Source organism: Oncorhynchus keta, chromosome 35 (assembly GCF_023373465.1).
Source record: "Oncorhynchus keta strain PuntledgeMale-10-30-2019 chromosome 35, Oket_V2, whole genome shotgun sequence".
NCBI classification, from domain to species: domain Eukaryota; kingdom Metazoa; phylum Chordata; class Actinopteri; order Salmoniformes; family Salmonidae; genus Oncorhynchus; species Oncorhynchus keta.
Genome location: NC_068455.1, coordinates 22,579,642 through 22,604,883, shown reverse-complemented (window position 1 = coordinate 22,604,883; position 25,242 = coordinate 22,579,642). Strand labels below are relative to the sequence as shown.

At 47.5% G+C, this 25,242-nt stretch overlaps 1 pseudogene; it reads right to left on the bottom strand.

The window, feature by feature from the left end:
- The window catches only part of LOC118369063 (tetratricopeptide repeat protein 7B-like), a 149,271-nt pseudogene that overhangs the window by 5,735 nt on the left and 118,294 nt on the right, over nt 1-25,242 (bottom strand).

The following is a 25,242-nucleotide window of genomic DNA, read 5'->3' as shown; positions in this document are numbered from 1 at the left end:
GTCTGTTTCTCAAACTAGACATTCTAATGGACTTGTATAGTCCCTAGCGCAAGGTGCACCTGTGTAATGATCATGCTGTTTAATCAGATTCTTGATATGCCACATCTGCCAGGTGAATGGATTATCTTGGAAAAGGAGAAATGGTCACTAACAGGGACGTAAACAAATGTGTGCGTATGAAACATTTCTGGGATCTTTTATTTCAGTTCATGAAACATGGGACCAACACTTTACATGTTGTGTTTATATTTTTGCTCAGTGTATTTGCACATTGCTAAAACACTTTGCATAGCTGATAATATAACACTTGAAATGTCTTTATCTTTTTGAAACCTTTTTGAGTAAAATATTTACAGTTCAATTCATATAGTTTTTTGTTGATGTTGTTTAGTGTCTTCTCACTTTTGTTTATTATTTCATTTGCAATGTGAACACGTTTCCCGTGCCAATAAACCTTTGAATTGAATTGAGAGAGAGACCGAGACAAACAGAGATGGAGACAAACAGAGAGAAAGAGAGAGAGAGACCGAGACAAACAGAGATGGAGACAAACAGAGAGAAAGAGAGAGAGAGAGAGAGAGAGAGAAAGAGAGAAAGAGAGAGAAGAAAGAGAGAAAGAGAGAAAGAGAGACAAAGACAAACAGAGAGAAAGAGAGAGAAAGAGAGACAAAGACAAACAGAGAGAAAGAGAGAGAGAGAGAGAGAAAGAGAGAAAGAGAGACAAAGACAAACAGAGAGAAAGAGAGAGAAAGAGAGACAAAGACAAACAGAGAGAAAGAGAGAGAGAGAGAGAGAGAGAGAAAGAGAGAAAGAGAGACAAAGACAAACAGAGAGAAAGACAAACTAAGAGAGAGAGAGAGCCTAGTCAGCACAGTTAGGGGCCAGGGAGAGCCCTCTTCTGTCTCGGGTAAGGGTCCCACCCTGTGCTTCTGCACCCCTCCACAGTACACTGAACGATTGACAGAAAGACAGACGGAGGGGGTGTGTGTGGCCCCCTTGCTCCCCCGTCCCCAGAGCTGACATGCTGTTGATGACATGTGACAAGCCTGCTTATTACTGAGACCAAAGAGACAGACATCAGAATAAAATCAAAAATCAAAAGCTCAGATACAGCAGAACTGACACAAAGTGATGTGTGGCTGTGGCCCCGGCCGCAGTATGCTACTGTGAGCTGCTACGATGCTTAAATACCCAAAAGTGTGTGTGTAAAGGAAAGCAGGACTGTCCTTTCACTGCAACCAGAGACAGACAGACAGACCGGCAGGGTTACTTAGAGGTGCATAAAGGTTAGACCTACACTCTGATTCATACTGTTGGTTTTCTCTAATGTTTGAGAAAGGGTTTCAACAATGTATTTACAGTAGAGGAGCAATATAGACCAACTGCTCCACGGGAGCAAGCCACGTTTAACACTGCTTAGCCATGCAGCCAGTGTGCATACTCATACAAGTATCAGCTTTCACTCAATGATTACTTGATCCTGTATGCATTATTTGACTAGCTGGTGGAGAGAGAGAGAGAGAGAGAGAGAGAGAGAGAGAGAGAGAGAGAGAGAGACAGAGAGAGAGAGAGAGAGAGAGAGAGAGCTCCATTCAAGGGGACCAGGAAAGAGAAGTGAGAGAGGGAGACCATAAAGAAAGCAGTAGAAGTCCTTGCCCCATTACCTGCTACATTAACGCCATTAAGAGTTTGCTGCTACTGCTGCTTTGTAGTTTTTAAAATGTGTACTGTTGGGGGTACTCGAGCCAAATTAGAAACAAAATTATGGAAATTGTAAGTGGAAGCTTGTGATTGGTTGGTGGTGCGTATTATAAAATGTCTGTGTTTGCATTTTTTGACTTTAGAACGTTCACTGAATAAAGCTTACAAACCTTTTGCAGAAGCTGAGTCTTTGCATAATTATTATTAAATCCAGGGTCTTACAAACCTCGGGGATTGGTCAAAGATTAAATAATTGTTTAGTTATCATTATTGGGATTGAAAATACTCGTGACAAGTACACAAACCCTGGTCCTCCAGTACCCCCAACCGTACACAAACCCTGGTCCTCCAGTACCCCAACCGTACACAAACCCTGGTCCTCCAGTACCCCAACAGTACACCAAACCTGGACCTCCAGTACCCCCAACAGTACACAAACCCTGGTCCTCCAGTACCCCCAACAGCCCAACCTTGGTCCTCCAGTACCCCCAACAGCCCAACCCTGGTCCTCCAGTACCCCCAACAGTACACAAACCATGGTCCTCCAGTACCCCCAACAGTACACAAACCCTAATCCTCCAGTACCCCCAACAGCCCAACCCTGGTCCTCCAGTACCCCCAACAGCCCAACCATGGTCCTCCAGTACCCCCAACAGTACACAAACCATGGTCCTCCAGTACCCCCAACAGTACACAAACCATGGTCCTCCAGTACCCCCAACAGCCCAACCCTGGTCCTCCAGTACCCCCAACAGCCCAACCCTGGTCCTCCAGTACCCCCAACAGGCCAACCATGGTCCTCCAGTACCCCCAACAGTACACAAACCCTGGTCCTCCAGTACCCCCAACAGTACATAAACCCTGGTCCTCCAGTACCCCAACAGTACACAAACCCTGGTCCTCCAGTACCCCCAACAGTACATAAACCCTGGTCCTCCAGTACCCCAACAGTACACAAACCCTGGTCCTCCAGTACCCCCAACAGTACATAAACCCTGGTCCTCCAGTACCCCAACAGTACACAAACCCTGGTCCTCCAGTACCCCCAACAGTACATAAACCCTGGTCCTCCAGTACCCCAACAGTACACAAACCCTGGTCCTCCAGTACCCCCAACCGTTCACAAACCCTGGTCTTCCAGTACCCCCAACAGTACACAAACCCTGGTCCTCCAGTACCCCCAACCGTTCACAAACCCTGGTCTTCCAGTGCCCCCAACAGTACACAAACCCTGGTCCTCCAGTACCCCCAACAGTACATAAACCCTGGTCCTCCAGTACCCCAACAGTACACAAACCCTGGTCCTCCAGCACCCCCAACCGTTCACAAACCCTGGTCTTCCAGTACCCCCAACAGTACACAAACCCTGGTCCTCCAGTACCCCCAACAGTACATAAACCCTGGTCCTCCAGTACCCCAACAGTACACAAACCCTGGTCCTCCAGTACCCCCAACAGTACATAAACCCTGGTCCTCCAGTACCCCAACAGTACACAAACCCTGGTCCTCCAGTACCCCCAACCGTTCACAAACCCTGGTCTTCCAGTACCCCCAACAGTACACAAACCCTGGTCCTCCAGTACCCCCAACAGTACACAAACCCTGGTCCTCCAGTACCCCCAACAGTACACAAACCCTGGTCTTCCAGTACCCCCAACAGTACACAAACCCTGGTCTTCCAGTACCCCCAACAGTACACAAACCCTGGTCCTCCAGTACCCCCAACCGTTCACAAACCCTGGTCTTCCAGTACCCCCAACAGTACACAAACCCTGGTCCTCCAGTACCCCCAACAGTACACAAACCCTGGTCTTCCAGTACCCCCAACAGTACACAAACCCTGGTCCTCCAGTACCCCCAACAGTACACAAACCCTGGTCCTCCAGTACCCCCAACAGTACACAAACCCTGGTCTTCCAGTACCCCCAACAGTACACAAACCCTGGTCTTCCAGTACCCCCAACAGTACACAAACCCTGGTCCTCCAGTACCCCCAACAGTACACAAACCCTGGTCTTCCAGTACCCCCAACAGTACACAAACCCTGGTCCTCCAGTACCCCAACAGTACACAAACCCTGGTCCTCCAGTACCCCCAACACTTCACAAACCCTGGTCTTCCAGTACCCCCAACCGTTCACAAACCCTGGTCTTCCAGTACCCCCAACAGTACACAAACCCTGGTCCTCCAGTACCCCCAACCGTTCACAAACCCTGGTCTTCCAGTACCCCCAACAGTACACAAACCCTGGTCCTCCAGTACCCCCAACCGTTCACAAACCCTGGTCCTCCAGTACCCCAACAGTACACAAACCCTGGTCCTCCAGTACCCCCAACAGTACACAAACCCTGGTCCTCCAGTACCCCCAACAGTACATAAACCCTGGTCCTCCAGTACCGCAACAGTACACAAACCCTGGTCCTCCAGTACCCCAACAGTACACAAACCCTGGTCCTCCAGTACCCCAACAGTACACAAACCCTGGTCCTCCAGCACCCCCAACCGTTCACAAACCCTGGTCTTCCAGTACCCCCAACAGTACACAAACCCTGGTCCTCCAGTACCCCCAACAGTACATAAACCCTGGTCCTCCAGTACCCCAACAGTACACAAACCCTGGTCCTCCAGTACCCCCAACAGTACATAAACCCTGGTCCTCCAGTACCCCAACAGTACACAAACCCTGGTCTTCCAGTACCCCCAACCGTTCACAAACCCTGGTCTTCCAGTACCCCCAACAGTACACAAACCCTGGTCCTCCAGTACCCCCAACAGTACACAAACCCTGGTCCTCCAGTACCCCCAACCGTTCACAAACCCTGGTCTTCCAGTACCCCCAACAGTACACAAACCCTGGTCTTCCAGTACCCCCAACCGTTCACAAACCCTGGTCTTCCAGTACCCCCAACAGTACACAAACCCTGGTCTTCCAGTACCCCCAACAGTACACAAACCCTGGTCCTCCAGTACCCCCAACAGTACACAAACCCTGGTCTTCCAGTACCCCCAACAGTACACAAACCCTGGTCTTCCAGTACCCCCAACAGTACACAAACCCTGGTCCTCCAGTACCCCCAACCGTACACAAACCCTGGTCTTCCAGTACCCCCAACAGTACACAAACCCTGGTCTTCCAGTACCCCCAACAGTACACAAACCCTGGTCCTCCAGTACCCCCAACCGTTCACAAACCCTGGTCTTCCAGTACCCCCAACCGTTCACAAACCCTGGTCTTCCAGTACCCCCAACAGTACACAAACCCTGGTCCTCCAGTACCCCCAACCGTTCACAAACCCTGGTCTTCCAGTACCCCCAACAGTACACAAACCCTGGTCCTCCAGTACCCCCAACCGTTCACAAACCCTGGTCCTCCAGTACCCCAACAGTACACAAACCCTGGTCCTCCAGTACCCCCAACAGTACACAAACCCTGGTCCTCCAGTACCCCCAACAGTACATAAACCCTGGTCCTCCAGTACCCCAACAGTACACAAACCCTGGTCCTCCAGTACCCCAACAGTACACAAACCCTGGTCCTCCAGTACCCCAACAGTACACAAACCCTGGTCCTCCAGTACCCCAACAGTACACAAACCCTGGTCCTCCAGTACCCCCAACAGTACACAAACCCTGGTCTTCCAGTACCCCCAACAGTACACAAACCCTGGTCTTCCAGTACCCCCAACAGTACACAAACCCTGGTCCTCCAGTACCCCCAACAGTACACAAACCCTGGTCTTCCAGTACCCCCAACAGTTCACAAACCCTGGTCTTCCAGTACCCCCAACAGTACACAAACCCTGGTCCTCCAGTACCCCCAACAGTACACAAACCCTGGTCCTCCAGTACCCCCAACCGTTCACAAACCCTGGTCTTCCAGTACCCCCAACAGTACACAAACCCTGGTCCTCCAGTACCCCCAACCGTTCACAAACCCTGGTCTTCCAGTACCCCCAACAGTACACAAACCCTGGTCCTCCAGTACCCCAACAGTACATAAACCCTGGTCTTCCAGTACCCCCAACAGTACACAAACCCTGGTCTTCCAGTACCCCCAACAGTACACAAACCCTGGTCTTCCAGTACCCCCAACAGTACACAAACCCTGGTCCTCCAGTACCCCCAACAGCCCAACCCTGGTCCTCCAGTACCCCAACAGTACATAAACCCTGGTCTTCCAGTACCCCCAACAGTACACAAACCATGGTCCTCCAGTACCATGTATTATTATTATTATTTTTTACCCCCAACAGAACACATTGTCGTTGTAGCCCTGTACAAACACACCTCATTTAACTCATTGAGGGCTTGATGATTGGTACTCGAGGACCAGGGTCAAAAAACGTGGACTTGCCTGACTAAATAAATTAGATGCATACATGGCGATTTTTCTGTAGCCTATGTGGCCAAAGCAGGCACACATAATAAAGCAATCTCACCATTGCACTTTTTATAATGAGAAAGTGACCATCATTCTCATAACAACCACGAGGGGTTTTACCACAACAGAGTATCGCAACTCCCTTGAATTGAAGCAGTGGGAAACAAACGAAAGTGGCCACATCTCTCATAAAAACAGATTTAAAAAATGTTTTGCACCCTAAAAACATTGTAGAATCATTCACACAACTGGACAGTTTTTGTGGTTTGGGAACTTATATTTTGTGATGTCCCAACAATGTTCCCAGCAGACTGTTCCCACAACCTAATGAAACATTGTGGAAACCTTTTAAAGAACAGACTAAATGAGTTTGGGGAATGTTCTTGTAACATCAGGTGAATGTTTTTTGCACTCTAAAATTAACATTGTAGAATAATCCACACAACTGGACAGCTTTTGTCTTTTGGAAACATTTCTTTAAACAGTGATTTGTTGATTCCCGGAATGGAAAAGTTTGGGTACTGCTGCTGTAGTACCTGCGGCCCCATTGACGGTCGCTAGCTAGCTGGGTTTATGTGGTAATAATAATAATAATATATGCCATTTAGCAGACGCTTTTATCCAAAGCGACTTACAGGTAGGATTGCAGGCTAGGCATGGAACCAACCACCACTTGACAGATATGGTTGCAGTGGTATCAGTTGAGCTGTTGGCTCCAGCAGCGGACTCAAATGTTTTAGGTTTCTGGGACCAGACCAGTGGTTTGATGCCGTTGTAGTGGTGTCAGTTCTTTGATGCCGTTGTACTAGATGGGACGATAAACCGAAAATGATCCACACCGATCACTTATCGCAGGCATTTTGCTGGTATCGTTCATTGCGATAAGTAGCTTATACTAGAGAGTTGTGAAGTTTGAAATTAAATAAGTTTGCTAATACGGGTGACCGTGCTTCTACATCTGCATTGCTTGCTGTTTGGGGTTTAAGGCTGGGTTTCTGTACAGCACTTTGTGACATCGGCTGATGTAAGAAGGGCTTTATAAATACATGTGATTGATTGATATAAACTTAAAGTTCTATTTATCGCTATCCATCAATTCAGGCAATTTATCACAATATGATTGTTTGTCCATATATTTGTCCATATCACCGAGCTTTACGCTGTGTAAGTTATTAGATGTAGCTAGCACTATTTCTACTGAGACGGTACCGACGACACAACACACTGGCAGCAGCAGTAGCAGTCAGCAAACTCTTAATGGTGTTAATGCAGCAAGTAATGGGGCAAGAACTTCTACTGCTTTCTTCATGGTCTCCCTCTCTCATTTCTCTTTCCAGGTCCATGGAGGTTTACACTGTTACAATCAGCTTCCCCTCTTTGTCTGCACCACTTCACTATATGACCTGAGACTCCCTCAATGGGAGCTATGGGACTGTGAGGCAGTGATCTATTGAGTCCTTTATACTGTTTGCTGTTGTAGCTCATTTGCTGTTGTAGCTAACATGTTGAATTATGCAAAGGAAGAAGACTTCCTGAGTCCAAGTTCAAGTGACTGATGGTCGAGTTGGTGTCGAGTCATGAGTCAGGACTCACCAAGTCTATGAATGGTCTTGACGTGGGTGGGGCTGATGGAGAGAGATAGATAGAAGAGAGACTCACCAGTCTCTGCATGGTCTTGACGTGGGTGGGGCTGATGGAGAGGGCCTCCTCATACCAGCGTCTGGCCTCGTCCACATTACCCCGCAGCTCAGCCACCTGGCCCCGCGTGAACAGCACGTTGTGGGACATGGGGAACAGGTTGGCAGCCTCCTGTGTACAGGCCGTAGCCTCCGCAGGCTTTCCCATGCCAATGTGCACCTCCGCTAGAAAGAGAGAGCAGAGTAGAGAGAGTAAAGAGAGAGTAGAGGTAGAGAGAGAGTAAAGAGAGAGATAGAGAGAGTAGATAGAGGTAAAGAGTAGAGAGATAGAGAGAGAGAGTAGAGAGGATAGAGAGAGAGAGTAGAGAGAGAGTAGAGAGAGAGAGGGGAGAGAGGAGAGAGGTAGAAAGAGTAGAGGTAGAGAGAGAGTAGAGGGAGAGAGTAGAGAGAGAGTAGAGAGGTAGAGAGAGAGAGTAGAGGTAGAGAGAGAGTTAGAGAGAGTAGATGGAGAGGTAAAGAGTAGAGGTAGAGAGAGAGTAGAGGGAGAGAGTAGAGAGAGAGTAGAGAGGTAGAGAGAGAGAGTAGAGGTAGAATGAGTAGAGGTAGAGGTAGAGAGAGTATAGAGAGTAGAGAGGTAGAGAGAGGTAGAGAGAGAGTAGAGGTAGAGAGAGAGTAGAGAGAGAGTAGAGAGAGTAGAGAGGTAGAACGAGTAGAGGTAGCGAGAGTAGAGGTAGAGTAGATAGGTAGAGAGAGTAGAGAGAGGTAGAGAAAGAGTAGAGAGGTAGAGAGAGAGTATAGAGGTAGAGAGAGTAGAGAGGTAGAGAGAGAGTAGAGAGAGTCGAGAGGTAGAGAGAGAGTAGAGAGGTAGAGAAAGAGTAGAGAGAGAGTCCAGAGGTAGAGAGAGAGTAGAGAGGTAGAGAGAGAGTAGAGAGAGAGTAGAGAGTAGAGAGAGTAGAGAGTAGAGAGAGTAGAGAGGTAGAGAGAGAGTAGAGAGGTAGAGAAAGAGTAGAGAGAGAGTCGAGAGGTAGAGAGAGAGTAGAGAGGTAGAGAGAGAATAGAGAGTAGAGAGTAGAGAGAGTAGAGAGAGTAGAGAGGTAGAGAGAGAGTAGAGAGGTAGAGAGAGTAGAGGTAGAGAGAGAGTAGAGAGGTAGAGAGAGTAGAGAGAGAGTAGAGAGTAGAGAGAGAGTAGAGAGGTAGAGAGAGTAGAGAGAGAGTCGAGAGGTAGAGAGAGAGTAGAGAGGTAGAGAGAGAGTAGAGAGTAGAGAGTAGAGAGAGAGTAGAGAGTAGAGAGAGTAGAGAGTAGAGAGGTAGAGAGAGAGTAGAGGTAGAGAGAGAGTAGAGAGTAGAGAGAGAGTAGAGGTAGAGAGAGAGTAGAGAGTAGAGAGAGTAGAGAGGTAGAGAGAGTAGAGGTAGAGAGAGAGTAGAGAGTAGAGAGAGAGTAGAGGTAGAGAGAGAGTAGAGAGTAGATAGAGAGTAGAGGTAGATAGAGAGTAGAGGTAGAGGTAGAGGTAGAGAGAGAGAGAGAGAGAGAGAGAGAGAGAGAGAGAGAGAGAGAGAGAGAGAGAGAGAGAGAGAGAGAGTAGAGAGAGTAGAGAGAGTAGAAAGGTAGAGAGAGAGTAGAGAGAGAGTAGAGAGTAGAGAGAGAGTAGAGAGTAGAGAGAGTAGAGAGGTAGAGAGAGAGTAGAGAGGTAGAGAGAGTAGAGGTAGAGAGAGAGTAGAGAGTAGAGAGAGTAGAGGTAGAGAGAGAGTAGAGAGAGTAGAGAGGTAGAGAGAGTAGAGGTAGATAGAGAGTAGAGGTAGATAGAGAGTAGAGAGTAGATAGAGAGTAGAGGTAGATAGAGAGTAGAGGTAGAGAGAGAGTAGAGGTAGAGAGAGAGTAGAGGTAGAGAGAGAGTAGAGAGTAGATAGAGAGTAGAGGTAGAGAGAGAGTAGAGGTAGAGAGAGAGTAGAGGTAGAGAGAGAGTAGAGAGTAGATAGAGAGTAGAGAAAGGACAGTAAAAGTGACACAGACATAAACTTGGAGATCCACTGACTGACTGACAGTAGACATACGGGCAGAGACCGCTTCACACAATCAGATAGACACACGCACACACACTTCCTGTGGTAATGGGAGATGCAGCAGACCAGAGGGTTCATTGCTGTCTTCTTACTTAATGGTTTCATTCGATCTGCAGGCAGAGAGGAAATGAGAGCATCTCGCAGGTGGCAGCCAGACTGATAAACACACACACACCTTATTGCTTTGTCCCTACCTTTCTTAAATAAATTCCATAGATAATATACAGAGATTTGAGTGACTGTCTTATTTTTCCAAAGCAATAAAAACTATCCAAAGATCATATCATTTGTTTCATCATCATCTTCCATTCGGGGGAAATAGCTAAAGATATGAGAAAACATTAACTTACAAAGTCATACAATGTGTGTGTGCACAAGTTTAATTGTGTGAAACTCTCTGTGTCTCCATGTGTGTGTGTGTCTCCCTGTGTGTGTCTCCCTGTGTGTGTGTCTCTCCCTGGGTGTGTGTGTGTCTCTCTGTGTGTGTCTCCCTGTGTGTGCGTGTCTCCAGGCAGGCTGGGCTTTGAGCAGCCAGCTGTGCTGTCCTCATTTGTTGGTCCCAGAGAAAGAAAAGATGTTATATCTAGGACATCTCCCTATTCTCTGGCATTTTGCCCTTTTAATGGAGCGCCAAAGGCCGTGCCGCCAAAGTTCTGCACGGTCTCCAGTAGTAGTGTGTGTGTGTGTGTGTGTGTGGGTAAGAGATTGTTTGGGGTTGGTTCACTCAGTAGCCTCAGTAGCACTAGGCAGCCAGGCAGGCAGCAGCAGCTGGTTGAGGGAGGGGACCATGCTCTGCTCTAGCCTCTGATAGCAGGAGTGGATTTGTCTCCCTCTCTCCCTGTATCCCCCTGCTTCTCCCTCTCTCTTCTTCCCTCTACCTGCGAGTTTCTATGCAAGGCGGGCGATAGGGATATTCACCCCATAAAGTAGTGTGTGTAGATTCTCGAGATGATTATAGTGACCAAAATGATCACGGTTATCAGTCTTATCGCGGTATTGTTCAAATGTTCAGGAAATGTTCAGAAAGTACTGACACACTGAAATCATATCACCAGGTTTTATATTGAAAACCAACAAACAACAAATAAAATTAGCAGCACTACACACGTTTTGTGCGCATAAACACTAAAATAATAACATGAACATTAAAGATGGCCATGAGAGGTAGACATTTCCTTAGTGCAGGTTTAAATGAACACAACCTTAAGTAAGCAAATCAAATGTGCAGCTGTTGACATTAAGATAACACAAAATATGTAAACAAATCAAATGAACAGCACTGATTGTATGTCTGTTCTCTCCTTCATGAAGAAATAAGGTGCTGCTGGCCTAACAACCTTCATCTTTGTTCATTTGAGATTGAAATGTAAAAATGTCAGCATATTTACTTTGTCTGGTTTAAGTAGTGATCTGTGAGAGGAGACAATGTGCCCGCTGGCACTGAACACTGATGGCACGCTGGTTGCTGGGATGCACAAAAGCTTCCTGGCAACCGTGGCAAGGTGAGGCAGCTCTGATACATGGCCCCTCCACCACACCAGTGGATCCTCTTCTGCTGGAATGGGTGGCAGAGACAGGTAGACCTTGATCTCTTCTTTCACTCTGTCTTCTGGGGTGGTCGGAATCTGATCCTCTTCACCTCTCTGCTGATTGTTGAGGTAATCCTTCTCAGCAACCGAGCCAGGCCTTTCCCCTGGCCATGTGGATGACTCTCTTTGCCTTCTCTGTGTATCTGTTGTTAAGGTCTTCTCTCATTACCCTTTTCATCTCCTTGGTCAGGGATGGCTCCGTATCCTTTTCCTCTCCTTGGTCAGGGATGGCTCCGTATCCTTTTCATCTCCTTGGTCAGGGATGGCTCCGTATCCTTTTCCTATCCCTTGTCAGGGATGGCTCTGTATCCTTTTCATCTCCCTGGTCAGGGATGGCTCCGTATCCTTTTCATCTCCCTGGTCAGGGATGGCTCCGTATCCTTTTCATCTCCTTGGTCAGGGATGGCTCCGTATCCTTTTCATCTCCCTGGTCAGGGATGGCTCCGTATCCTTTTCATCTCCCTGGTCAGGGATGGCTCCGTATCCTTTTCCTCTCCCTGGTCAGGGATGGCTCCGTATCCTTTTCATCTCCCTGGTCAGGGATGGCTCCGTATCCTTTTCATCTCCTTGGTCAGGGATGGCTCCGCATCCTTTTCATCTCCTTGGTCAGGGATGGCTCCGTATCCTTTTCATCTCCTTGGTCAGGGATGGCTCCGTATCCTTTTCATATCCTTGGTCAGGGATGGCTCCGTATCCTTTTCCTCTCCCTGGTCAGGGATGGCTCCGTATCCTTTGCCTCTCCTTGGTCAGGGATGGCTCCGTATCCTTTTCCTCTCCCTGGTCAGGGATGGCTCCGTATCCTTTTCATCTCCTTGGTCAGGGATGGCTCAGTATACTTTTCATATCCCTGGTCAGGGATGGCTCCGTATCCTTTTCCTCTCCCTGGTCAGGGATGGCTCCGTATCCTTTTCATCTCCTTGGTCAGGGATGGCTCCGTATCCTTTTCCTCTCCCTGGTCAGGGATGGCTCCGTATCCTTTTCCTCTCCCTAGTCAGGGATGGCTCAGTATCCTTTTCATATCCTTGGTCAGGGATGGCTCCGTATCCTTTTCATCTCCTTGGTCAGGGATAGCTCCGTATCCTTTTCATCTCCTTGGTCAGGGATGGCTCCGTATCCTTTTCATCTCCTTGGTCAGGGATGGCTCTGTATCCTTTTCATCTCCTTGGTCAGGGATGGCTCCGTATCCTTTTCCTCTCCCTGGTCAGGGATGGCTCCGTATCCTTTTCATCTCCTTGGTCAGGGATGGCTCCGTATCCTTTTCCTCTCCTTGGTCAGGGATGGCTCCGTATCCTTTTCATCTCCTTGGTCAGGGATGGCTCCGTATCCTTTTCCTCTCCTTGGTCAGGGATGGCTCCGTATCCTTTTCCTCTCCCTGGTCAGGGATGGCTCCGTATCCTTTTCCTCTCCCTGGTCAGGGATGGCTCCGTATCCTTTTCATCTCCTTGGTCAGGGATGGCTCCGTATCCTTTTCATCTCCTTGGTCAGGGATGGCTCCGTATCCTTTTCCTCTCCCTGGTCAGGGATGGCTCCGTATCCTTTTCATCTCCTTGGTCAGGGATGGCTCCGTATCCTTTTCATCTCCTTGGTCAGGGATGGCTCCGTATCCTTTTCATCTCCCTGGTCAGGGATGGCTCCATATCCTTTTCATCTCCCTGGTCAGGGATGGCTCCGTATCCTTTTCATCTCCCTGGTCAGGGATGGCTCCGTATCCTTTTCATATCCTTGGTCAGGGATGGCTCCGTATCCTTTTCATCTCCTTGGTCAGGGATGGCTCCGTATCCTTTTCATCTCCTTGGTCAGGGATGGCTCCGTATCCTTTTCATCTCCTTGGTCAGGGATGGCTCCGTATCCTTTTCATCTCCCTGGTCAGGGATGGCTCCGTATCCTTTTCATCTCCCTGGTCAGGGATGGCTCCGTATCCTTTTCATCTCCCTGGTCAGGGATGGCTCCATATCATTTTCATCTCCCTGGTCAGGGATGGCTCCATATCCTTTTCATCTCCTTGGTCAGGGATGGCTCCGTATCCTTTTCATCTCCCTGGTCAGGGATGGCTCCGTATCCTTTTCATATCCTTGGTCAGGGATGGCTCCGTATCCTTTTCATCTCCTTGGTCAGGGATGGCTCCGTATCCTTTTCATTTCCTTGGTCAGGGATGGCTCCATATCCTTTTCATGTCCTTGGTCAGGGATGGCTCCGTATCCTTTTCATCTCCTTGGTCAGGGATGGCTCTGTATCCTTTTCATCTCCTTGGTCAGGGATGGCTCCGTATCCTTTTCATCTCCTTGGTCAGGGATTGCTCTGTATCCTTTTCATCTCCTTGGTCAGGGATGGCTCCGTATCCTTTTCCTCTCCCTAGTCAGGGATGGCTCCGTATCCTTTTCATCTCCTTGGTCAGGGATGGCTCCGTATCCTTTTCCTCTCTCTAGTCAGGGATGGCTCCGTATCCTTTTCCTCTCCCTAGTCAGGGATGGCTCCGTATCCTTTTCATCTCCTTGGTCAGGGATGGCTCCGTATCCTTTTCATCTCCCTGGTCAGGGATGGCTCCATCCTTTTCATCTCCCTGGTTGGCTCATCCTTTTCATCTCCCTGGTCAGGGATGGCTCCGTATCCTTTTCATCTCCCTGGTCAGGGATGGCTCCGTATCCTTTTCATCTCCCTGGTCAGGGATGGCTCCGTATCCTTTTCATCTCCTTGGTCAGGGATGGCTCCGTATCCTTTTCATCTCCTTGGTCAGGGATGGCTCCGCATCCTTTTCATCTCCTTGGTCAGGGATGGCTCCGTATCCTTTTCCTCTCCCTGGTCAGGGATGGCTCCGTATCCTTTTCATCTCCCTGGTCAGGGATGGCTCCATATCCTTTTCATCTCCCTGGTCAGGGATGGCTCCGTATCCTTTTCATCTCCTTGGTCAGGGATGGCTCCGTATCCTTTTCCTCTCCCTAGTCAGGGATGGCTCCGTATCCTTTTCATCTCCTTGGTCAGGGATGGCTCCGTATCCTTTTCATCTCCTTGGTCAGGGATGGCTCCGTATCCTTTTCATCTCCCTGGTCAGGGATGGCTCCGTATCCTTTTCATCTCCTTGGTCAGGGATGGCTCCGTATCCTTTTCATCTCCTTGGTCAGGGATGGCTCCGTATCCTTTTCCTCTCCCTGGTCAGGGATGGCTCCGTATCCTTTTCATCTCCCTGGTCAGGGATGGCTCCGTATCCTTTTCATCTCCTTGGTCAGGGATGGCTCCGTATCCTTTTCATCTCCCTGGTCAGGGATGGCTCCGTATCCTTTTCATCTCCCTGGTCAGGGATGGCTCCGTATCCTTTCATCTCCTTGGTCAGGGATGGCTCCGTATCCTTTTCATCTCCTTGGTCAGGGATGGCTCCGTATCCTTTTCCTCTCCTGGTCAGGGATGGCTCCGTATCCTTTTCATCTCCTTGGTCAGGGATGGCTCCGTATCCTTTTCATCTCCTTGGTCAGGGATGGCTCCGTATCCTTTTCCTCTCCCTGGTCAGGGATGGCTCCGTATCCTTTTCATTTCCTTGGTCAGGGATGGCTCCTTATCCTTTTCATCTCCTTGGTCAGGGATGGCTCCGTATCCTTTTCCTCTCCCCTGGTCAGGGATGGCTCCGTATCCTTTCCTCTCCCTGGTCAGGGATGGCTCCGTATCCTTTTCCTCTCCCTACTCAGGGATGGCTCAGTATCCTTTTCATCTCCTTGGTCAGGGATGGCTCCGTATCCTTTTCATCTCCTTGGTCAGGGATGGCTCCGTATCCTTTTCATCTCCTTGGTCAGGGATGGCTCCGTATCCTTTTCCTCTCCCTGGTCAGGGATGGCTCCGTATCCTTTTCATCTCCTTGGTCAGGGATGGCTCCGTATCCTTTTCATCTCCCTGGTCAGGGATGGCTCCGTATCCTTTTCATCTCCTTGGTCAGGGATGGCTCCGTATCCTTTTCATCTCCTTGGTCAGGGATGGCTCCGTATCCTTTTCATCTCCTTGGTCAGGGATGGCTCCGTATCCTTTTCCTCTCCCTGGTCAGGGATGGCTCCGTATCCTTTTCATCTCCCTGGTCAGGGATGGCTCCGTATCCTTTTCATCTCCCTGGTCAGGGATGGCTCCGTATCCTTTTCATCTCCCTGGTCAGGGATGGCTCCGTATCCTTTTCATCTCCCTGGTCAGGGATGGCTCCGTATCCTTTTCATCTCCCTGGTCAGGGATGGCTCCGTATCCTTTTCATCTCCTTGGTCAGGGATGGCTCCGTATCCTTTTCATCTCCCTGGTCAGGGATGGCTCCGTATCCTTTTCATCTCCTTGGTCAGGGATGGCTCCGTATCCTTTTCCTCTCCCTGGTCAGGGATGGCTCCGTATCCTTTTCATCTCCCTGGTCAGGGATGGCTCCATATCCTTTCATCTCCCTGGTCAGGGATGGCTCCGTATCCTTTTCATCTCCTTGGTCAGGGATGGCTCCGTATCCTTTTCCTCTCCCTAGTCAGGGATGGCTCCGTATCCTTTTCATCTCCTTGGTCAGGGATGGCTCCGTATCCTTTTCATCTCCTTGGTCAGGGATGGCTCCGTATCCTTTTCATCTCCCTGGTCAGGGATGGCTCCGTATCCTTTTCATCTCCCTGGTCAGGGATGGCTCCGTATCCTTTTCATCTCCTTGGTCAGGGATGGCTCCGTATCCTTTTCCTCTCCCTGGTCAGGGATGGCTCCGTATCCTTTTCATCTCCCTGGTCAGGGATGGCTCCGTATCCTTTTCATCTCCTTGGTCAGGGATGGCTCCGTATCCTTTTCCTCTCCTTGGTCAGGGATGGCTCCGTATCCTTTTCCTCTCCCTGGTCAGGGATGGCTCCGTATCCTTTTCATCTCCTTGGTCAGGGATGGCTCCGTATCCTTTTCATCTCCTTGGTCAGGGATGGCTCCGTATCCTTTTCCTCTCCCTGGTCAGGGATGGCTCCGTATCCTTTTCATCTCCTTGGTCAGGGATGGCTCCGTCCTTTTCATCTCCTTGGTCAGGGATGGCTCCGTATCCTTTTCCTCTCCCTGGTCAGGGATGGCTCCGTATCCTTTTCATTTCCTTGGTCAGGGATGGCTCCTTATCCTTTTCATCTCCTTGGTCAGGGATGGCTCCGTATCCTTTTCCTCTCCCTGGTCAGGGATGGCTCCGTATCCTTTTCCTCTCCTGGTCAGGGATGGCTCCGTATCCTTTTCCTCTCCCTACTCAGGGATGGTTCAGTATCCTTTTCCTCTCCCTGGTCAGGGATGGCTCCGTATCCTTTTCATCTCCTTGGTCAGGGATGGCTCCGTATCCTTTTCCTCTCCCTGGTCAGGGATGGCTCCGTATCCTTTTCATCTCCTTGGTCAGGGATGGCTCCGTATCCTTTTCATCTCCCTGGTCAGGGATGGCTCCGTATCCTTTTCATCTCCTTGGTCAGGGATGGCTCCGTATCCTTTTCATCTCCTTGGTCAGGGATGGCTCCGTATCCTTTTCATCTCCTTGGTCAGGGATGGCTCCGTATCCTTTTCCTCTCCCTGGTCAGGGATGGCTCCGTATCCTTTTCATTTCCTTGGTCAGGGATGGCTCCGTATCCTTTTCATCTCCTTGGTCAGGGATGGCTCCGTATCCTTTTCCTCTCCCTGGTCAGGGATGGCTCCGTATCCTTTTCCTCTCCCTGGTCAGGGATGGCTCCGTATCCTTTTCCTCTCCCTACTCAGGGATGGCTCAGTATCCTTTTCATCTCCTTGGTCAGGGATGGCTCCATATCCTTTTCCTCTCCCTGGTCAGGGATGGCTCCGTATCCTTTTCATCTCCTTGGTCAGGGATGGCTCCGTATCCTTTTCCTCTCCCTGGTCAGGGATGGCTCCGTATCCTTTTCATTTCCTTGGTCAGGGATGGCTCCGTATCCTTTTCATCTCCTTGGTCAGGGATGGCTCCGTATCCTTTTCCTCTCCCTGGTCAGGGATGGCTCCGTATCCTTTTCATTTCCTTGGTCAGGGATGGCTCCGTATCCTTTTCATCTCCTTGGTCAGGGATGGCTCCGTATCCTTTTCCTCTCCCTGGTCAGGGATGGCTCCGTATCCTTTTCCTCTCCCTGGTCAGGGATGGCTCCGTATCCTTTTCCTCTCCCTAGTCAGGGATGGCTCAGTATCCTTTTCATCTCCTTGGTCAGGGATGGCTCCGTATCCTTTTCCTCTCCCTGGTCAGGGATGACTCCGTATCCTTTTCCTCTCCCTAGTCAGGGATGGCTCAGTATCCTTTTCCTCTCCCTGGTCAGGGATGGCTCCGTATCCTTTTCATCTCCTTGGTCAGGGATGGCTCCGTATCCTTTTCCTCTCCCTGGTCAGGGATGGCTCCGTATCCTTTTCATCTCCTTGGTCAGGGATTGCTCCGAACCAGAGGTTCAAGGAGCTGGCACAGTTGCTCCATGACATTTATGTCGGCATCCTTGGGCATCAGATGCCATGTTCCTCTTTCTCCAGCCATTGTCGCACAGACTGCTGTTGGCTGAGGAAACGCTCAAGCATCTTGTGTGTAGGGCAGCTTGCTTTTCTCGGTTCTCTCCTTCTCTTTCAGCTCCATGAGAAGCCTTGGACCAGATGACGTAGGCCTTGACTGCTGTGTCAACTCTCAGAGCCTTTGAGATGGCCAATTTTCAGAGCCTTTGAGATGGCCAGGTTCAAATGATGGCCAAAGCACCCAAAGCCACAGATATGGGAACTCTTCAAAAGCCTTGATCATGTTTGTTGCGTTGTCTGTGGTTATGCAGACCAGGTCTTTCTGGTTGATCCCCCACTCTTCCAGCATATTCTCAAAAAACTCTCTGATGTTGTGAGCCGAGTGATCTTCTGGGAAGAACTGTGTTTCCAGGCACTTTGATTCCAGTTGCCAGTCTGGGAGTCTGGGGTGAGGTAATGGATAGTTAAGCTGATATAGGGTTGACCACCACCGCATTCACTGGTCCAGAGGTCAGTAGTTGCAGCAAACCATCTGCCATGAGCCAAACTTTTTCCAACATCAGCTTTATCCTGGTTGTACAGGTTTGGGATTTCAGTCTTGGAAAACATTGTTCGTAATGGCACTTTGTCGTGAGGCACGGCAACCTTCATCAGCCTCAGATAGCCAGGCCTCTCAACGATTTGAAATGGCATGATGTCCTTTGCAATGTAATATGAAAGGGCTGCAGTGAGGTCTTGAGCATGTTTTGATGTGGGTACATAAGCAGCCTGCCTTTTAAATGCTTGAGTGTCTGTGTCACAACTGTAGATGAGGAGGGACCAGTAGCATCACTGGGTTTGCCTGCTGCACGCCAACTCTGTAAACAAGAGAACAGCAAATGTATTTTTATTATTATTGGTGTTGTTACATTATAATAATTGTTATTCACTCACTGACACACACACACAGTCTATCTTCTGCGTTGCATTTGAGTATATGCAATGACCCCATGCACAATTTACATAAATACAAAAGTAGACAGTGATAGTAATTGCAATGAGCCCAACAATTGACATATACAGTAGTCTTGTAGAGGAGTCTGGTAGAGGAGTCTAGTAGAGGAGTCTGGTAGAGGAGTCTTGTATAGGAGTCTTGTATAAGAGTCTATAGTGTTTCTCCTGTTGGAACACTTTTACAACCAAGTTGACGACTGACGGATTTTAAATGAACAAAATGTGTTGGTTGAGTGACTAAACTACATAACGTGTTATCGTGTGTAATGGACGAATAGAGTCTGCAGACACACGACCCATACATCAGCAGAACAACGTGTAGTGTTTTTACAAGAGTAGGTAACACTGAAAGCTTCAGTTTACATTATTGACAAGCTATTAGCAAGTTAGACAAACCAGGACATTTTCCCCCATTCCAAAGTTCCCACATCATGCATTGAGCTAAAAGATAACTTACCTTGCATTCGCTATACAGTAGTGGGTGGTGGTCACAAAGATGACTCTAGAGATTTGAAGTGTTGCCCCCTTTCTTCGATTCTTCAAATTTGGTCCTCCTGGAAGGCTGAAAAATCTCACGAGCACTGTCACTGCCTTCCACCATGTTATCACACAAAACAAAACCCACGTTGAGCCTGCGTCAGACTGCTAACTTTTGTTGATGCTGGACAGTATTTACTGTGAGTTTTTCAAACTGTGGTAATCAAACACGATTTTAATGATAATTACAATGTAAATGGAAAAATGGATTCCATTAAGCTGCTCTGCTCATGACCCCCTTTCTCCCGCTGCTCATGACCCCCTTTCTCCCGCTGCTCATGACCCCCTTACTCCCAAAAAGGGCTTCACAGTCAAGGATACTGCTGTCAGTAAGATTGCACCTAAATCAACAATTTTTCAGATCATCAAGAACTTCAAGGAGAGCTGTTCAATTGTTGTGAAGAAGGCTTAAGGCGCCCAAGACAGTCCAGCAAGCACCAGGACCCTCTCCTAAAGTTGATTCAGCTGCGGGATCGGGGCATCACCAGTACAGAGCTTGCTCAGGAATGGCAGCAGGCAGGTGTGAGTGCATCTGCACGCACAGTGAGGCGAAGACTTTTGGAGGATGGCCTGGTGTCAAGAAGGGCAGCAAAAAAGCCACTTATCTCCAGGAAAACCATGAGGGACAGACTGATATTCTTCAAAAGGTGCAGGGATTGGAATGCTGATTGCTGGGGTAAAGTCCTTTTCTCTGATGAATCCCCTTTCCGATTGTTTGGGGCATCCGGAAAAAAGCTTGTCCGGAGAAGACAAGGTGAGCGCTACCATCAGTCCTGTGTCATGCTAACAGTAAAGCATCCTGAGACCATTCATGTGTGGGGTTGCTTCTCAGCCAAGGGAGTGGACCCACTCAAAGAATGGTACCAACACATCCTTCGAGAGCAACTTCTCCCAACCATCCAGGTACAGTTTGGTGACGAAACAAAGCCTTTTCCAATATAATGGAGCACCTTGCCATAAGGCGAAAGTGATAACTAAGTGGCTTGAGGAACAAAACATTAATATTTTGGGACCAGAGCCAGGAAAATCCCCAGACCTTAATCCCATTGAGAACTTGTGGTCAATCCTCAAGAGGCGGGTGGACAAACAAAACCCCACAAATTCTGACAAACTCCAAGCATTGATTATGCAAGAATGCCATCAGTCAGGATGTGGCCCAGAAGTTAATTGACAGCATGCCAGGGTGGTTTGCAGAGGTCTTGAAAAAGAAAGGTCAACACTGCAAATATTGACTCTGCATCAACTTCATGTAATTGTCAATAAAAGCCTTTAACATGTATGAAAAGCTTGTAATTATACTTCAGTATTCCATAGTAACATCTGACAAAAAATATCTAAAGACACTGAAGCAGCAAACTTTGTGAAAATTCATATTTGTGTCATTCTCAAAACATTTGGCCACGACTGTACTGCAAAATTCACCTGAGCTCCGTAGACTGGTCTTCCCTGGCTGTCTGACCCTGCTGGGACACCCGTCACCATCTGATCCTGTCATAGACTGTTCTCTCTGCTACCGCACGGCAAGAGGTATTTATCTATTTTTTACTTAACACTTATTTTTCTTAAAACTGCATTGTTGGTTAAGGGCTTGTAAAGAAAGCATTTCACCTGTTGTATTCGGCACATGTGACAAATACAATTTGAATTGAAGACATGATGGGCATAGTGTTGTGTACTGACTGTGCACCATGACAGTGAAGCCTGTAGAGCTGTTTATACCGTGTCCATGTGAAAAGTAGGGAATTACCTAGGGAAACTGACAGATCAATAACATAACATTGCTATACTGACCCTCTTTCTTTTTTTACCCCTTTTTCTCCTCAATTTCGTGATATCCAATTGGTAGTTACAGTCTTGTCCCATCACTGCAACACCCGTACAGACTTGGGAGAGGCGAAGGTCGAGAGACATGCGTCCTCAGAAACACGGCCCTGCCAAACCACATTGCTTCTTGACACAGTGCTCGCTTAACCCGGAAGCCAGCCCCACCAATGGGTCGGAGGAAACATTGTATAACTGGCCAGCCACAAGGAGTTGCTAGAGTGCGATGGGACAAGGACATCCTGGCCAGCCAAACCCTAACCCAGACAATACAGCCTGGGATCGGACCCGGGTATTTAGTGATGCCTCAAGCACTGTGATGCAGTGCCTTAGACCGCTCTGCCACTCAGGAGGTCTGCTGTACTGACATTGCGCTGTCAAAAAACATCAGAATATTGGTCTTCAATTTGTTTGGCCACTGTTTCATCGTTTGATTCAAGTCTTGTGTGATTGAGGTAAAAATAATAGCTTAAGTTAGTGAGTTGGCTAGCTAATGTTAGCCAACTTTTGGTTAGCTCTAATGGTAGCTACATCAACTGTCAAAAACTAGCAAAGTTTATTTACTTCTGTTGAAAGGGGACAAAACAAAGGCTACAAAATACTTTCAACACACAACAGCTGTTAGATACTGCTACCTGACAGAAAGATAGAGGCTAGAGTTAAACTGGCCGTGGTAGCTAGGAGCTAGCTAACGTTAACTAGCTAGTTCATTTACTTCAGACCGAACTTCAGTCGAGAGGGGATGAAACATTAGCTAACATTACATGTCAGTTACACTACTAGCTCAGCACTGGGAAAAACATTTTTTTTCTGTTAAGTCAAACCTTACCTCCCCTACCTTGCCAGCTACATCAGTCAAATAAAGAGTGGCCAGCCAGTTCCTGCTCTGCTTACTTTTACAACACACACAGACAACAGATGGCTCTGTTCACATGCTCTGTGGTGTCTGCGCCATCCTAAAACCAGCCGGCTGAAACCTACAAACAGCCGCATGTTCCTAATATCACACTGTTGCCTCTTTTTGCATCACAGTGCAATGATAAAACAAGCAGGGACAAAAATGTAATGTCCCCCCCATCCCTAGTGAAAGTTGCACCTCTGAATGTAATAACCACCGGTTAATGTAATAACTTATTACATTTAGGAGAAAAAGTTAATACGTTTACCGTTCAACATTTTATGTTTGCCGGTGTTGGGTTGTAAATTGTATTTTTTTTAATAAGGGGTGGATCAGCTTTAATATTGATTGCGGATAGATTGCTTCCATCAATGTAATTATCTGCATCATATCCAAACCCCCATATATTTTTGGGGTAAATATATCCATATACATACATACAGTTGAATTCAGAAGTTTACATACACCTTAGCCAAATACATTTAAACTCAATTTTTCACAGCTCCTGACATTTAATCCTAGTACAAATTCCCTGTTTTAGGTCAGTTAGGATCACCACTTTACTTTAAGAATGTGAAATGTCAGAATAATAGTAGAGAGAATGATTTATTTCAGCTTTTATTTCTTTCATCACATTTCCAGTAGGTCAGAAGTTTACATACACTCAATTAGTATTTGGTAGCATTGCCTTTAAACTGTTTAACTTGGGTCAAATGTTTTGGGTATCCTTCCACAAGTTTCCCACAAATGTTGGCCCATTCCTCCTGACAGAGCTGGTGTAACGGAGTCAGTTTTGTAGGCCTCCTTGCTCGCACATGCTTTTTCAACGACCAAGCGTTAACTTCCTGACGGATGTCTTGAGATGTTGCTTCAATAAATCCACATTATTTTCCCTCCCTCATGAAGCCATCTATTTTGTGAAGTGCACCAGTCCCTCCTGCAGCAAAGTACCCCCACAACATGATGCTGCCACCCCCGTGCTTCACGGTTTGGATGGTGTTCTTCGGCTTGCAAGCCTCCCCTATTTTTCCTCCAAACCTCCGACTTCAACTGTATAACATTCTATTGGTTGCAATAATTTTGTATAATAATTTAAATTGAAAAATTTGAACTTGTTTTTGCATGTCAATTCATAAACCATGTGTCATGGAATAGGTAAATAGAACATCTCTTCACTATTTTGCAATTTATTTGGCACAGCTGTAATTTTTTTTGTCCTTAAATGAAATTGGTATATGTTTTTATTCATCACACCAGAAGTTAATGTTTATATGTAGGAGGAATGTATATCGTGGGGTGAATGGAGGTTGGATAAGAGCCAGGGGCTTGGAATGTTATTAAGTAAGGGTAAAGGCTTTCACATGCTTGGGGTCACTGATGAGGGTGGATAGCTGTGGATTAGTGAGGAATGGTGGCCGAGGTCAGGTCAGGTCACATGAAGAGAGAAGGAACAGTTTATTACCCACATCACTTAATTTCCTGGGAGAGTTTAGGTTAGTAGGTAGGTTAGACAAGGTAGGTTAGACAAGGCACTGTGGGCACAAGGCACTGTGGGCACTGCATACCTAGGAGGGTTTAGCCCCTTAATAGGCTAGACTAGAGCACTGAGGGCACTGCATACATAGGAGGGTTTAGCCCCTTAATAGGTTAGACTAGAGCACTGAGGGGACTGCATACCTAGGAGGGTTTAGCCCCTTAATAGGTTAGACTGGAGCACTGTGGGCACTGCATACCTAGGAGGGTTTAGCCCCTTAATAGGTTAGACTGGAGCACTGCGGGCACTGCATACATAGGAGGGTTTATCCCATTAATAGGTTAGACTGGAGCACTGCGGGCACTGCATACCTAGGAGGGTTTAGCCCCTTAATAGGTTAGACTGGAGCACTGCGGGCACTGCATACATAGGAGGGTTTAGCCCCTTAATAGGTTAGACTGGAGCACTGCGGGCACTGCATACATAGGAGGGTTTAGCCCCTTAATAGGTTAGACTGGAGCACTGCGGGCACTGCATACATAGGAGGGTTTAGCCCCTTAATAGGTTAGACTGGAGCACTGCGGGCACTGCATACATAGGAGGGTTTAGCCCCTCAACGTCTTGGTGACGGGGTAGTATTTTCACGTCCGGATAAAATGCATGCCCAAATTCAACTGCCTGCTACTCAGCACCAGAAGATAAGATATGCATATTATTAGTAGGTTTGGATAGAAAACACTCTGAAGTTTCTAAAACTGTTTGAATAATGTCTGTGAGTATAAACATAACTTATTTAGCCGGTAAAACCCCAAAGACAAACCTGGTCAAGAACTACAGGAAACGTATGATCTCTGTAATTGCAAACAAAGGTTTCTGTACCAAATATTAAGTTCTGCTTTTCTGATGTATCAAATACTTATCTCATGCAATAAAATGCAAATTAATTACTTAAAAATCATACAATGTAATTTTCTGAATTTTTGTTTTAGATTCCGTCTCTCACAGTTGAACTGTACCTATGATAAAAAATTACAGACCTCTACATGCAAAATCGGCAGTATATCAAATACTTGTTCTCCCCACTGTATATCGACGGAATTAATCCAACAAAAGGACCATTTGTGATGTTTATGGGACATATTGGAGTGCCAACAAAAGAAGCTCGTCAAAGGTAAGGCATGAATTAGATTTTTATTTCTGTGTTTTGTGTTGTGCCTGCAGGGTTGAAATATGGTTTCTCTCTTTGTTTACAGAGGTGCTATCCTCAGATAATAGCATCGTTGGCTTTCGCCAAAAAGCCTTTTTGAAATCTGACATGTTGGCTGGATTCACAACAAGTGTAGCTTTAATTTGCTGTGCATGTGTGATTTAATGAAAGTTTGATTTTTATAGTAATTTATTTGAATTTGGTGCTCTGCATTTTCCCTGGCTTTTGGCCACATTTTCCAGAGAGTTGAATAGGTTAGACTGGAGCACTGCGGGCACAGTTAAATTAGGGGTTGGAGTCTGTTTAAGTGTCTGTAGTATATATGGTATATGGAGATGTTGGCACATCCATGGACTGGTACGATAGGTCATAGAACAGCAGTCCATGTAGAGGGACAAAGGCAGGGAGTGCGTTCGGTGGAGAATATCTGTGCTTAAAGATTCAACATTGTCAGTGAGTGGAAATGTGGATGGTGATAAAAAGTTTCCTATAAGTTCTG